Source organism: Haemaphysalis longicornis, unplaced genomic scaffold (genome assembly GCF_048455015.1).
Source record: "Haemaphysalis longicornis isolate Haplotype H1 unplaced genomic scaffold, Haemaphysalis longicornis Haplotype H1 scaffold_13, whole genome shotgun sequence".
Lineage (NCBI taxonomy): Eukaryota > Metazoa > Arthropoda > Arachnida > Ixodida > Ixodidae > Haemaphysalis > Haemaphysalis longicornis.
Window position 1 is genome coordinate 98,333,948 of NW_027526233.1, and position 16,674 is coordinate 98,350,621.

Below are 16,674 nucleotides of genomic sequence, written 5' to 3' on the forward strand. Positions count from 1 at the left end.
TGCGGTGCTGCATGGCCTGGTTCTGTCATGATTTCTTCCAAGATTAGCGTTTCGCACGTTGGGACGTCGTTATACAAGCTACGTTGGGTAAAGGCAGGCGCGTTACAAAGTGACTCCGGCAATACCAGCAATGAGCGAAAGCTGCCTAGATGACCAAGGTGTCCCGTCTGTTGCTGGGCGCCTGCTTATTTTTGGTGAACGCGTTCACGGGCGGCGCTGCGGTGCGCGTGTCTGGGACGTCGGCTTAGGGATTCTCGCGTTTGTCGTCTGCTTCACTTGGGCTCGTTCTCCTTGCTGCTTCTTTGCGCTCGGTTGATGTTTGATGCCTGCGCACACCAGATTTTGCGTGTGCATAACTTTTTATTATAATAAAAACCCTAAAATCGCATACCCTAGCTCAAGGCACAATTTAAAGTACAGTTTTGATATCTCTCCGCAAGGAACACCGCTGGCGAATCCGGTCCTACGCTGAGCGCGTACAATCGGAGCTATGCGTGAGCGTCTGTATTAAGCAATATTTCAAACAAAGGGAACAGCTAGAGTGTAATAACCGGCAACAGCGAAAATGCTCGATCAAAACAAATTCCAGACCTTCGGGGCTGTCGCCTTTGTCAGAAGGCGTTCCGATTCCTGGTAAAGGTATGTAAGGTAAAACACTTTTTTCCAACCTTGCCCAACCCTCGGAAGTATTGTATCGCACCACTTTACATTGTCATGGCATGAAATTATGTCGAGCATGCACTTTGGGCCGCAAAAATGTATGTTGAGTTCCGAATACCCTACCGTGAAATTAGGTGCGCGCTGCTTTTACACCAGGCTGCTAAGCAGTATGGAGGCTTATTGAGCAAACCGAGTCACGTGAACGGTGAAAATGTAGTAAGAGTACGCTTGTTGAGACCTTGAGGGATATTTACGGCCCATTTCCCAAAGCCATATCTTCCCAATATTACATATGCGTTATAGTAAAACTGCGCTGAAGAGGGGGAGGTGGATTTTGGTGTTTTAAGCGCCGAAGCTATACACCAAAGCTCTATGGCGCGCCGCAGTGAAGAGCTTTGTGTCAATTTTCCCAACCTGTGGATTTTTAACGTGCGCCCAAATCTCATTGGTTGGTTGGAAAGGGAGGAGTAGCAAGAGGAGCAGGAGGGGAAACTCGATTAATACTAAAATCGAGCTGGTTAGTCGGGGAGCTCTTCAGTCCAGGACAAGAGAGTAAGGGTAATTTTCTTCAATTCATTGAACGCCATCCCGGCTAGGCCAAAATTTGTTCCTCATGCCTGAAAGGGTTGAAAAATAACAAACAGCTGCTTGGATATATTCATCAGTTTAGATTCTTGTTATTTCGGAAAATGGCAGGTATACTATTTCTTGCTTGCGTTACCGACTTTTTACGCCTTCAACACCGTAACCCTGTCATAACTGTCAGGGTTGAGAGTCTGTTCTTTATGTTACCTGTGGTTGCAATAGAAATTCGTGCCACAAAATCCGACTGCGAGTATTCTGGACGATGTTGTCTCATTCCATTTCCTGTACGAATAGCAGCGCACGCTGCGGATGTTCACCTGCGTGCACACCGCCATAACGAAAGCCAATTTGTGAGAACGTGCTGCATGCCCTACAGATTGCAAAAAATGTCCACGGGAACTTTGCGAGCCTGCCAAAATTCGCCAAACCTCCTTATAAGACGTTTGTTGCGGTGGAAAAAAATATTGCGTTGGGCTTGAAAAAAAGAAATCATCTTATACAAGTCAACAGCAACGAAAGAAATAGAAGACATCCGTTTTATTTCGTGAATTGCGATGCGCGCGTAGGGCCCACTCCTTGGTGCGTATCCTCAGACTGTTCAGCCATCATAGGAGTGTCTCAAACGTACGTTAGTGAAGTGTACGCATTTTGAATACTTATCGAGGATGTCTATGCACTGTATCTCGCAAATAAGCTAGAAAAGACGAGTTACAGACAACCACCCGACCGATGCTCAAAGAAGGTTGTTGTCTCTCTCCTCTGGTGTTGCAAACTTGTGCGGGATACAATTAAAATTATTCAGAGGTGTCAGAAGCTGATAAAATAACTCACTAAGTGGAAATACGCCTTTTATTGCACAAAAGCATCAAACCGGGCGATTTATAGTGCAGGCCCTGCTACCCCTCACATGCGGCGTGTAGCAGACGACAACGGCCCGAGTCCCTTAGCTGGCGTCAGGAGTCGGGGGGCGCTACTTAAACGTATCACCTAAGGTCCCTAAACTTTTAGGGGCTTTAGTGACCTTAGTCTCACCGCCGACTGCACCGCGCGCGCTGAGGTTGCGTCAGCCCGCACGTTAGCGCGTTTTTGTTCCCCATAAAAACATATCTGACCGTAGTTGGATAAACTTTTTAAAATTTTGTACGTACTTACCGAGAAATTATGTTAGCCAGGCAAGTGTAACCGTGGAAAAAGACAGGTAGTATTCCCAATTGACATTGTAGTAACCGGGAAATCGTATAAACCGGAAACGTATCAACAGGGTTCTACTGTATATTGCCGTCCCCATGGGCGTCATGCGTTTATGCGAACGGCTCCGTTGTTTGAGCGCTTTGCCATTCTTCGAGCTCATATGATATATTATTTGAAGCTGTTGTGAACCATATAAAAAGAAAAAATTCAAAATACAATATCCAGCACTACCTCCCACTCTTTTCTCAGGCGTTACGCCTCAGCCCAACACCCACCAAAACAAGGACAAATTACGGAATCGAAACTTTCCGATTTCAGTGGACACAAAAATAATATAACATTGGGAAAGTTGTAGGTTTCAATGCTTAAAAAAAGCAAATAAACAAATATTGCTTACTCAATCTCTGTGGTTCCCTGATAGCGTAGAATATTTTCTCTGTGTTTGTTTTCTTTCAGTTTACATGAGAATGATGAGCATTTTTTTTCCCTCTGCTTCTTATTACCGCACATTCTTAAGTTAGGAGATATGCTGCCCCTGGCTTAGTGTAAATATGCACTTTTGGAGATGCCTGAACTTTTTTTTATATTTTCGTGCTTTTTTTCAAATTAGTATTTCAGCGCGTTTTTTCCTGTATTGAACTGCGTATAAGTGTGTGTGTGTGTGCATGTATTTGTTAGTAAACAAATATTCATCTTTATTTATTTTTTGATTACTCACAGTTGTCAGAACTTTGTGCTGTAATTTTTTGTTGTTTTGATTACCTCTTTCTCATACTCTATTCCTGGTTGCTTATCATTTTTCTTATTCTGCCATTTGTGATAGTGATTGGTCTGTTCGATGGTATACGTAAACAAGTGTACAATAATATACTTCCCGTGAATGTTTTGATGACGTTGCAATGCTGCTTACTGAGTTTATATGAGATCAGGACCTTAGTCAGGCCATGTGTGCCTTTAGGCCCGGTCTGCCCTCCCTCAGGCGCGAAATAAAGGTTTTTCAATTCAACTCAAAACTAAAATTATAGCACCTCCCCGAGGGGGATTGTGAGGATGCAGAGCATAACGGACTGACTGGCGCTGTTTGAAGGTGCGCCAGACAGTTCGTTGGCAGATTCGTTGGCGTCCATTCAGCACATCGAGACGGCGCTGCGCAAATCAACCGAAGAAGCAACTGATCCAGCGGCGCACGCACGGGGTATATAAAGCAACTGCCGTGGAGAGGAGGATGAGAGAGAGTCGCGCATGCGCGCTTATCGCACAGCTTGCGGATGAGACGCGGAGGGAAAGCGCGTAGCGCACAGACAGCGTGGAAAGGAGGAGGGGAGAGGAGGGTATGAGCGCGCGGTAGCAGCTGCCGAGGAGAGGAGGAGAGAGAGGCGCGCATGCGCGCTATCACACAGCTGGCGGGGTGAAGACACGGAGGGAGAAGCGCGTCGGCGCACAGACGGCGTGGAGAGGAGAAGGGGAGAGGAGGGTACGAGCGCGCGTTATCGCACAGCTGGCGGGTGCGGATGGACGGCGCGCGCCGACGACGCGTGACAGGCCGCCGCTATAAGATGCTCTGCATCTAAAACAATCCCTATGCGCACCTGCATCAAGCGGTCGGTCAGGAAAGATCGAATGAAGTTCGAATAGACCCGCTCGTAGGCCGTATCGTGCATAGACCGCAGAGTGGGCTCCTTGTCGACCCTCCTGTAGATGCTTGCCGTGGTTACGCATGTGGCGGCGTTTCGCCCTGCAAAAACTCTCAGCGTTTTTCAGCGTAGTTCGCAACTTGTAACTGATGCGCTATATCTACCAACTCAGCTAAGCTTGTGTTTGCTCGACAATACCATTTACACAATGCAGTTCTTGCCTTTTCGAGATACTACAGGATTGCCTTATGATATATTTTTTGTGATGGGATTGTATAGCTTGTAGAAGTGCCGCAGGACTGATCGCAATGCGGAACCCCCCCACTGCCCAACGAAGTATGTTTTGTTAGGAACAAGCTGCGTTGGAGCAGAGCTTCTATGAGGCGAAAAGTGACCCCACACAGTGGCTTCACCTGTTGGATGCGCGTCTCTAGTCTTTACAGCCGCATTATTTTAGCTGCCTTGGTGTTATTCTTCTGGGAAGAGTGCTAATTTTTTTATGTGTAATTGCATGTTTTTCATGCAGTAAAGAAAAAAACAATATGACATGGAGGAGTGCTCTGAAGCACTAGATGCCTTGCATCGTAGTAAGAGGTCAGAATATCCGGTTGAATTGGTTTTTGGAAGTTAAGATATGTTTTGTCTACTCCATTCACTATTTTACGCTGCAATCATCATTGCATTATACGCCAGTTTGGAGGCTGCATGCAGACAGACAACTACGTGCTGGCGAGTTTCCGTTGTCGTGGTGTTGGCATATTGCCGGCAGCTTGCAGGTACAGTGCCGGATCCACCGATTGTCGGCGTCATGCGAACGCGCCCTTTACGACACAGAGGCGAGAAAGGCAAGCTCAAGCTCCTAAGTTGAGGGAGAAGCGCCTCGAAGTTGAGCGTCTCCGATGGCGCGGATGGGGTGTTAACCACTGCGTACGCCTCAGCTAGTGAAGGTTACGATTCAAAGCCGGGCTGGTAGAGAACCAGTAATCAAGTTGGACCCCAAGCATGTTGTAGTGAGGAACCAAAACCGAAACTGGTTTAAACAACTCTGAAAAGACCAAGCGCCAACAACTACATTCCGATACAAGTGCTTGTTGCCAATAGTATACTAATTTTTTTTTCTAAAAAAATAACATTGAAACAGAATCGACTGTACATGAAGCTAAAATATTTGCAATCATTCAATTCCATCACAAGACGGGTCCTCGTCAGTGCGCTAGTGGTTACGCCCGCCGCTCGTCGTGTGGCCTTCGTGCAAAGGACACCGGCGGTTGCCTTAGCGCGGCCGCTCGCCGTGCAGGCGGGTGGCTGTTATAGTGGGTATGAAACCTTTCGAGCACGCTTGTGCGTTGAAACGTGTTGTCGCGGCCAAACGGCGCCCGTGTTCAACCTTCTTGCTTGCGAGCTCACACGGTCGGCCTAACGCGGGCCGCTCATCCGGCCCGCCGTGTGGGTGCGCCCTGCTCTGGATCGGACCACGGCGCACCATGATGTTGCATCACCTAACCGATCTGACCGCGGATTAGGTTCGTCGTGTAGATCCGCCTTTAGTATTTCTCGTGAAGTTACCAATTAGGCGTACTTGTCTTGCGATACTATTGGACGATTTATCGCTCTGCGTTTCGTGAATGCACTATTGTATTTTTGTCAATGCTTCTTTTTTTCATAAAATCTTAAGTGCTATTCGCATCAAGTGAAATGGCGAGAATGTAGTTTTGTGGTTTTTTTTTTTTTGAGAAGTTCGAGCTTGTTTAGGTTTCGGTTTCGCTGTGCAATACGTCTATGATTTCTGAAGTTTTCTCTAATCGCGCATTAGGCGTACTTTAGAAATCAATATAACCCGCTATTCACATGCTGTTGAGTGCAGAAGTCGGCCAGATAAATCTCCTTGGACCGCTTCAACCTGACAAGTATCGTTTTATGCAGTAACGAAGGCCGAGCCGAGGTGGACGTAGTGGCTGAACTCCGGTGCTCCTGTTCATCGGAGATGGTGAAACACGGGGCGGCTCTCTCGCACCTACGGATCTCACCTGCATGTCTTTTTTTCCGTATTAGATGCCGCGGCGTCGACCAATCGGCCAATTAAATACAGTCGACCAATGCAAAAACAGGCGTATACCCCTAGATTCAAACCCAGGCAGTAGATGCCACTCACTTTGTGCTTCATCATATTAGGCTACGGGAACATGCAACGATGTTTATACATAACTATATTTGTCGAGGCCCACACCCGTCATATAGGACATTGCTGTTTATTTGTTGGATTGCAGCACGCTGAGCTGCTAAGCTGGGCATCGCATGAATAGCGTTTGTGTAGTAGGCTTCACCCTAGCCACCACAAATATCTGATCAGCAGCTACTGCGTTTCTTCGGGCAGTATTCGCGAGAGGAAAGGTGTGGTCGTACTGAAGACCGGTGGGCTATTTCGCCCGTGAAAAGGTTTTACGGTTTACGATAAAAACATCAGTGTATTATTTAATGTCTGTTGCGTACATTACTGTGTTTTTATTGTGTTTCGATTTTCTACAATGGTACCCATCGCCTAGGCATATGTAGCTTACGGCGAAGCGTCGTACCTGTTATATGAAAAGATACTTCCTCGCTACAAATGGTGAGAGAAGGCTTATCCGACCCGTATCTGAAGTCAAAAACATGAGACCAGGGGACCCTTGTCACTACTGAAGCATGGCTAATGAGAGATCACAGTTACTGGTGGAAGCCATGCGTGTGTTGGACTGCAGAACTAAAACCGAAACTAGTTCAAATTTTCCAAAAATAAACTACAAGTATATCACGACATATACGGCTCTCAGTCTCCAGTGGCTGCGAAGCAACTGACCACGGCGGCGGTCAGAGCGGTGACGCAGCAAAGGGTGCTAAATCTACCTGGAGCCGGACACGCCGCCGTCGGAATCGGAACCTGGCGATGTTTAACACGAGAAGTTTATGTACCGAAACGAGTCTATAGGTGTTTTCCGATTAATTAGAGAGCATTAAATTGGGTGTCTTAGGGCTTAGGGAATTAAGGAGGACAGATGCGGCCTTTACTGTACTGAAAAATGGACACGTTCTATGCTACCGTGGTCAAGTGTGCAGAAGAGAACTTGGAGTGGGATTTCTAGTCAATAAAAGCATAGCTGGCCACATAGAAGAATGCTGTAGCATTAACGAAAGGGCAGCAGGTCTTAGGCTCAATAAGAGCTACGAGCTCAAGGTGGTAGGGGGCTATGCCCCCACATTGAGCCGCGACGTCCAGGTAGTGGAGCGATTCTATGAAGATATGGAATCGGCAGTGGCTAAAGTAAAAACACAGTACACCGTAGTTATGTGAGACTTCAATGCTAAAGTAGGCAAGAATCAGGCTCGAGACAAGGCAGTTGGGAACTATGGTCTGGGCTGTAGAAATAGCAGAGGGGACCTACTAGTTGAGTTTCCAGAACGGAATACCCTGCGCTTAATGAATACCTTCTTGTGCAAATGGGAGAGCCGTAAGGGGACGTGGAGGAGCCCGAATGGGGAGCATAAAAATGAAATAGACTTGATAATATGCGATAACCCTGGCGTCGTGAAAGTTGCGGAAGTGCTCGGAAGGGTAAGGTGTAGTAACCATCGTATGGCAAGATCTCGAATTAAGCTAGATTTGAGGAGGGACCGTAACAAGCTAGTACGAAAGAAGCCGATTAATGAGGTAACCGTAAGGCGTAAAGTAGAAGAATTCAGGATCGCGCTGCAGAACCGCTATTCAGATCTTACTGACTAAGCTGAGCTTACGACACAGGAAGCCAGCGACTACCATACACACATTATCACGGAGTGTGCAGTAGAAGTCGGGGACACGATGGCTAGACAGGATACTGGTAAACTTTCCCAGGAGACGAAAGATCTAATTAGAAAACGGCAAACCATGACAATCTCCACCCCAGCTCACGGAATAGAAGCAGTGCAGCTTTCAAATTTATTGAATAAACGTAAGACAGCTGACATACGGAAGTATAATATGGAGAGGATCGAATACGCTGTAAAGGACGGAGGTAGCCTGACAGCAATGAAGAGGCATCGTGGCTTGGGGAAAAATCAGATGTATGCCCTTAAAGATAGGCAAGGCAATGTCATCCCAAATAGAGATAAAATAGTCACAGTGGCTAGAGGAGGTATACAGGGATCTGTACAGTAGCCGGGACATCCAGGATAATGCTGAACGAGAAAGTAGTTCAGAGGAGATAGACATCCCACCAGTAACGCCCGAAAAAGTAAGGAAGGCTTTAAAAGAAATGAAATGGGGCAAAGCACCTGGTGAGGATCAGATAACAGCAGACCTCTTGAAGGATGGCGGACAAATTGTACTCGAAAAACTGACAAACCTGTATACGCAATGCCTAATTACTACAAGTAAAGCAAAATCTTGGAAGAATGCGAACATCACCCTAATCCATAAAAACGGTGACACGAAGTACTTGAAAAATTACAGGCCGATCAGCTTACTGTCCGTCGTCCACAAGGTACTTGTCAAGGTTATCGCAAACAGAATTTCTGCAAACTTAGATTTCAGTCAACCTGAAAAACAAGCAGGGTTCCGTGAAGGTTATTCAAACATGGACCATATTCACACGATCAAACAGGTGATAGAGAAGTGCGCTGAGTATACTGAACCCCTATATATAGCCTTAATAGATCATGAGAAAGCATTTGACTCCCTCGAAACCCTAACAGTCATTCAGGAATTACGGAACCAGGGGGTAGATTAGCCTTACGTAAAAATACTAGACAATATCTTCAATGGGTCCACAGCTGCCATCATCCTCCATTCGTAGAGCAGTAAAATACCTATAAGGAAGGGTGTCAGACAAGGAGACACAATCTCACCAATGTTATTTACAGCATGTTTACAAGATGTAGTGAGATCGCTGGATTGGGAGCAGGTGGGAGTAAGGGTTAATGGAGAATACCTCAGTAACCTCAGATCTGCTGATGACGTTGCCTTGCTTAGTAACTCGAGGTACGAATTGCAAAGCATGCTTTCCGCACTAGTCGAACCGAGTAGAAGTGTGGGCCTGAATATTAATATGCAGAAAACTAAAATAATGATCAATAACCTAGGGACAGCACAGCAGTTTTGGATAGGGGGCGAGGTAGTGGAAGTGGTAAGGGAATATATCTACTTAGGCCAAGTTGTGACCCGGGATCTCAACCATGAGGCAGATATAATTAGAAGGATCAGAATAGGGGGAGTGCACTCGTCAGACACTCTCAGATAATGAATAGCAGAATACCATTGTCCCTGAAGAAAAAGTGTATGACAGCTGCATCTTACCGGTACTCCGCTACGGGGCAATAACTTGGAGCCTTACTAAGAGGGTTCAACTTAAATTGAGAAAGACTCAAAGGGCAATTGAGCGGAAAATGATAGGTGTAACATTAAGGGGCAAGAAGAGAGCGGCGTGGGTCAGGGAACAAACGCGTGTTGAGGACATACTAGTAGAAATTAAGAAGAAGAAATGGACAGGAGGTCCCTCCCCAGTCTATGACTATGGGACCTCGTAGAGTTATTTATGCATTGTACCATTTCTACCGAACCAATAAACTGAAACTGAAACTGAAATTCACGTGGGCAGGGCATGTGATGCGAAGGCAAGATAACCGTTGGTCATTAATGGTAACAGAGTGGATCCCTTGAGAAGGCAAGCGTAGCAGGGTACGGCAGGAAGTTAGATGGGCAGATGAGGTAAAGAAGGTTGCAGGGATAAATTGCTCACAGTTGGGACAGGACCGGGGTAATTGGAGAATGATGGGAGAGGCCTTTGGACTGCAGTGAAGTGAAGTATTTCCTAAAAAAGATCATTTACACAAAAACAGGTGCGTATGCATGGTCGTCGTCTTTTACATCCCAAGGTGAGTTTGCGTCTTTTCACGTCACTGCAGCAGTTGTTGCGGTCGCCACAGACCTTGCCTGATATTTGTTTCTTCTTCGGGCTTTAAACTGAAATACGGCGTTAATGATTGCATAAACGTAAAAAACCATGTTTATTTGCGCCCATCTGTGTAATGCAAACACAAACACAAGTTAAATAAACCCAAAAAAGCTGTTGGTTACGATTATAAATTCATTAACTAGGGGGTGCAGTGTTCTCAAAATTCGAACTCGTTTTTATTCTTGGCAATTAAATGTTCACGGAACTCTTCATGGGCTCCACTTTTACCAAGCAGTTCAATGATAGTCGGAAAATGGAGCTGGATTCGTGCGACCCTTAAGTGGGGAGCTCAGAATAATGTAATGGTATTGCTGCCTTTCCAAATATTGATGTAAGAAACGTATTTATATAAACCGCCGTGGTGGCTCCGAGGCTAAGGGGTTGTCCAGATACACCCGAGGTTACGGGTTTGATTACCGGCCGCGACAGCCGCTTTACAAATGGAGTCGAAATACGAAAACCCCCTTTTGTGCGAGACTCCGGCGCATGTTGAAGGTCCCCAGGTTGTTCAAACTTTATCCGGAGCCCTCCACTACGGCACGCCTAGTCGCCCCTGTAGAGTCCCGCGTTGAACTCCATAATCAATCAATCCTTTATATAACAGTCTCATTTGAAACCATTTTATCTCGAGAATATGGCACCTCGGTGCATGAATAAGGTACTGCGCAAGTGAACACAAAATTTCGGCTTGATTCCTGCCAATGACAGTCGGTTTTTTCATCAAGTAAAAACAAGGCAGCAGGACGATAATGTAGAAAGCATGAACGTACATTTACCTCAAGTGTTGCGTACCTTCAAATCACTCAGACGTCAAGTTTCAAGTTCCAACTGCATTTTAGCGATTCGAAGGTGTTTGTCAGCCTCGAATCACTTTTCGCCTCCCGCCCATGTAATACACTTCAACTGTAAAAAAATTAACAGCTCTATTTGAAGTAACTGAGCGAAAGAGTGACAGGGCTTGTAGCCGATGCTGCGCCGATTGAATTATGTATTCCGCTATCTCTCGAGCTGCTTTTGTCTGCACGTTTATTCCCGTCAAGCTTAACTTAAATCAACTGTTAGTAGTGTGCCCGCCAACTCAATAGGATAGAACATGAGTTGATTTCTAATAAAATGAAAAGTGCAGGAAGTCTGTTTTTCTAGCATAAGGGTAATTATCGAAATTTTATTTTTTACGCCAATCATCACGTGCATTTAGTGATGCGACCACAGTGTGTAAAGAACCGAACGCATCAGGACCAGGCAGATTCCAGTACTGAAAACAAAAAAAAAATTGTTTGCTTTAGTGACAAACAATATTGCTGAAATTGACTTGACAATCGCGGGCAATACGCTCACGTGCAACAGGCTACTTAGAAGTTAAGCTGAGTCCTGCGTGCAAAAGACGAACAAATTTGTCAAAACGGCTAGTTAATTTTGATGGGGTAAAATTTTACACCACTGATTCAACCACATCGCAATCTGGTTTATTCGAATGAGCACACTAAACCTGTCTTATTATTAAACCTTTATTCACGGTGGATATTTCGTCTCGATGGCTATTCAGGCCCCATTGGACCTTTCGTCGCGGTGGATCTTTCGTCTTGGTGGATATTTAGGCCCGGTGGATCTCCGGTCTCGGTGAACATTTAGGCTCGATTGGACCTAACGTATCGGTGGATCTTTCGCCTCGTTGAACATTCAGGCCAAAAGCGTGGGGATATCTACAGGTGCTCTGACTCATATCGGGCATGCTTTTTCCGGTTAATGAATTCTTTGAATATGCGTCATGTGAATGGCACGCGTGTGGCACAATGCATGCATTTGAACTAGGGATGGTCAGTAAATATATTCAGTAATTTTCAGCTGAGGCATATGGGTGTTCGCATTAGGCGCGCCTGCAGCGTCTCTCCCAAAACCACAGACATCACATAAAACGCTCTGCTCATTGTTATCAGCTAGCCCGCGTAACATAGCCTCTAAGGCGCCAGCTCAGCAACCGACAGCACCCAGGGTCGATGCCGACTAAACCAGCGTTTTTAAAATTTTCACTAATTCAGAAGACGCTTCGCAGAAACAAATCGCATTTGTTTCTGCGGTTTTTCAAGGCTGGTGTCCTTTCGCACTAAACGTTTTGGAAGGGTAGCCCCCGGTGGAGTGTTAAACTAAGTTCACGTTAGAAACGCGAACAAAATGTTTGAATCGCAAAATGTTTGAAGAGACGCTGCAGGCGTCTCTTCAAACATTCCTGAATATCCTCTTGGCTACGTGTAAGGTGCCGACAGACGAAACCAAATATGTACAAATATTTCTAGAGCCACAAGTAATGTCCCGGATTGTAAAAATGTGCAGTTTAAGTGCTCTGGAAATATCAGAACAATGTCCTCTACCACCAGAAATAACAGCCACGGTAGAGAAAGGTTGTTGTGAATAGTTGAAAGGGCGCCTTGTGGGTAAATATTAATAAACGAATTCCTTTGTGGATACGGTATATTGGAAGCACTGTAAGGAAAAACAGTTCGAACACCGGGTGAACTGAAGTCATTTCGGGGCGTATTTCGGTATTTAGGTAGCAGAAGAACGGAAATGATTACCCCGTGTAGACCAAATCGTGGCTCTGGCCCAGGGCCGAACGGGATGAAAGAAGCTAAAATACTGAATAAATGTGGATGGAGGCATATGAATAACGTTTCGGTGCTGATTGCCGCTTTACTGCCAACGAAATTCTTCCTGTTCGCCAAAAGATGTACACTGGATTGAATATTGAAGCCTGGTGTTCATGCATATGTACAGGAGAAGAAAAAGAACGCATATTGCCGACTTAAAGGTGATGCTTTACCAGAAAGGGAAACGCGGACGAACAAAGGTCAATGACTAAAACGTTAGGAAAACCCTTATATCACTGCGGTCACGACTCCGCGAGAGTAAGCCGGTGATAAACACGCTCATGTTTCTCTCTGCAATTTGTGTTTCCGAGTAAACGGTCGTTTCATCCGGCAGGCGCAAACGCACAGCGTTACACATAATATGTATAAGGCGGTTATGTTGTGCCATGTTGTGTTATGCTGTCATATTATGTGTAAGAGTAATTACACATATTGTGCTTCACACGTATGTCGATTAGAAGGCCATCGCATCCCTGCAGCTTTCCCTCACTGCCCCGGCTTTCCCAATGCGGCGCATGTTCTTTTGGTCTTCCCCGTTTTTAACGCATCATAAATTTCTTTTATGCCATTGTCTTCCCTCCAAGACTGGCTCACGCCGCCGGAATGAGTTGACCTTGTGGCCTCATGGAGAGCTCTGGAGGCTCACACTCGCTATCACCAACATTTTGCCTAGCGCACTCCTCATTGGTTTTAGCCCAAAACCCCGGCATTGGCGGCTTTTGAAGTAAAGCGTTTCTTACTCCTTAGTCAGGTTCGGAAGGGCTGGTTGCCGCTGAAGTACGGAATCGTGCGTCGTGTGGTTTTACCTTAAACTCGGCATTACTAGCTGGCTACCCGCCGCTTATCACGCCGGGGTTCGCCTTATAAGTGACTCGTGGGTGTGGGGCATGGCGAGAGAGGGAGACAGAGAGATGGTATTTCATCTTTCGGGATCAGGTAGTGGCTCTGGGCCCCCACGACTAGGCGCGACTCCCCCGGGGAGCGCAACAACTGCTCCCAGAATTGAGGAGAGGGAACGGGGGAGTATGGGTCTGTGAATTCACTGGAGATCACGTTCGCTTCCCCGGACCACGCCTGAAGGGTCGGCCGATGCGAGGCTCACGGGGAAACCCCACTGCCCGCACGTATGACATCGCATTTCATTTATTTAGTCTCAATGCTGTTCAAGTTTTACAGACAAGAATGCGGGGCAATCAAGCAAAAAAAAAACACAGCAATCGCACACACCAAGGCAGGGAAGACAAAAAATTACAATGAATGAACAAAATTGTAAACTTTCGACTTCAAGGTCTCTCGATGATGCATACGATGGACGCGGGAAGGCTGTTCCACTGCACGCTGCTTTTAGAAGAAAAGAACCATGAACCATTTAATTGTGCACTATGGTAAGCTAACTTTCAAGTTGTGGTCAATACGGGAAGATACATAAGTATAAGTGGGGTTAGCAAAAAGCGAATGTTTAGGAATTTGGTTTTTGTGATAAATTTTTTGAAATGTACGCAAGCTCGGAACGATCAGTCATAGAGAGAGATCATCAAGATTTAACTGTGTTTTTTTTCATTTCTGTTACACTGGCCAGACGCTCAGTGTTTGATAATATGAACGTAGAAGCATCGTTTTGCAGTGGCTCTAGCGTTGAGGTAAGCGATTTTACCACTAACAACATGGAGCATTTTTACGGCGACGCGAAGAGCGATGCAACTGGGATCCGCAGTTGCTGATCCAAAGTCGCACGCCCAGGCAACCACATCATAGCGACGGCTCGAGCGACTGAAGACGGCGATTTCAATATTTTTGCACTGCGCGTAGTAACGCGCTTGGTACGCTGGTTGTTTACAAACATTTTTTTGTTCATTGGTCATAAAACATGACTTAAAAGTATTAAGCCTTTAAACCTTGCTTTTTGCACTTCATTGCATCTCTGAAACTGCTTTGGGTTAGCGATAGCGCACGCTTTTCCTTCTGCGCCTCGTCTCTCAGCTCCAACATGAACGCCATGATGAATTAGCTTTCTTGACATCGTTTTTGCTACACGGGTCTCAGCCAGCGTGTGCGGGAGCCTTCTTGCTTCTTCTTCAGCATGTACCCAAGCTTTACCACGCAAAGCTTTCCTTGCCGCTCTATCGCAAACGCCGCCTGCACAGATTTTACGCGCGCGCAAAATCTCTTACCGTTCCTTCCAAAACCGGAGGTTGTGTGGTTAAGTAGGGGCTCTCCTATTCGCTAGTCGCTGAGGCCACTTTCGGGAGGCGAGCTACCTTTTCTGGCGACCCAGAACCGAGCGATTCGATGGGCGATTTGGTCCGCGGCAAAAATTATTTCGCCGCTAGTCGCGTCGCTCCCTAAGTTGCTTGCAAAATGGCTCCATGTGGTTAGCGCTTTAGTATCGTGGTCCCAGACGTATAAGGCATTTTCGATTTTCGGTCGGGCGAGTGTTTTGTATAGTATTAGGTCCAACGATCTCGGAGCAAGGAAATTGTTGCGACGAATACAGACAAGCGTGCTATTGGCTCTGTTAGAAAGGTATTTCACATGCGTATCCCAAGACAGGTATTAGTAATATGGACTTTAAGATATTTACAGGTAATAAGTGGTGGGGTTGGTGGAGTGAATTGTCCACGAAACACTCATAAACGTACCTTTGTTTACATTTCATTTCATACGCCATGTTTCGCACCATGCAAAACGTTATTAAGATCAGTTTGAAGACTCACGATATCGGATGGGTTTGAGATTTCTCTATAAATAACCGAGTCATCAGCAAACAAGCTTAAAGATGAGTTAGAGTATCAGGAACATAATATATATATATATATATATATATATATATATATATATATATATATATATATATATATATATATATATATATATATATATACAGGCTGTAGACGCTCGAGTCACGCCACGGGGGTTGAAAAGAAGGTCCCCTTCTCCCCGTGTAGTCAGGTGGCGCTGGCTACCACCCTCAAGCGTCAGATACACTTCTAGTAAATATAAATAGCCCAGAAAGTGAAGGAGAACACAGTCGCCCAGATAGCCGAATTGGTAAGGCATTCGACATGTAATCGAAAGGCGTGGGTTTGGTCCCCACTCTGGGCGCGTGTTTTTCTTTCTTTCTTTCTTCTGTATATTAAAAAGAAAATGTTTACCTAATTAACCGTAGTGAAAAAAAGAAAAAAAAAAGCCTAACCACACCCCTATGCCTCCTTTGGCGTTGTAGACTGCTGCCCTATCTTTCTGTATTTCCTCAACAAGCCCCTCATTTCCTTACTATATATATACATATATATATATGTGTGTGTGTGTGTGTGTGTGTGTGTGTGTGTGTGTGTGTGTGTGTGTGTGTGTGTGTGTGTATGTGTGTGCGTGTATATATTAAGAATAGAAGAGGGCCTACCACCGACCCTTACGGAGCAATGGATGTCACTGGGCAAGGGTCGGAGTCGTGGTCGTTAACCGAAACATATTGGGTACTATTTAGTAAAAAACACTCAATCCACTTAATTACATTGGTATTAAGATTAAGCTTACTGAGTTTGAAGAGAAGTAGTGGTCGATTGACAGTGTCACATGCCTACGGAAAGCCAATGGCATAATTTCAGTCACGGATGAGTGATCCATGGCAGAAATTAAGTCGTTATTAAGAACCAAAAGTTAAGATTCACGTGAATGATGCTTGCGGGAACCGTGCTGGTGTTAAGTGAAGTGTGAGTTACACTCGAGAAAATTATTCAAGTTGGTATAAATTATGTGTTTCACAAGTTTGCATGGGATTGACGTTATAGGAGTACTGACACTAAATTTCTCGCTTTCGGTTTTTACGCTGTAAAGATGATGATGATGATGAAAGTTGGGTTTTATTGGCGCAAGGCCGACTATGGGCAAAGAGCGCCAAAAGGAAGTTACTGAATTGTGATGAGACCGTAAATACTAGAACATGTGACTAAAAGTAAAAGTGATGCAAAACAAAAGACAATGGAGATGGCTGGT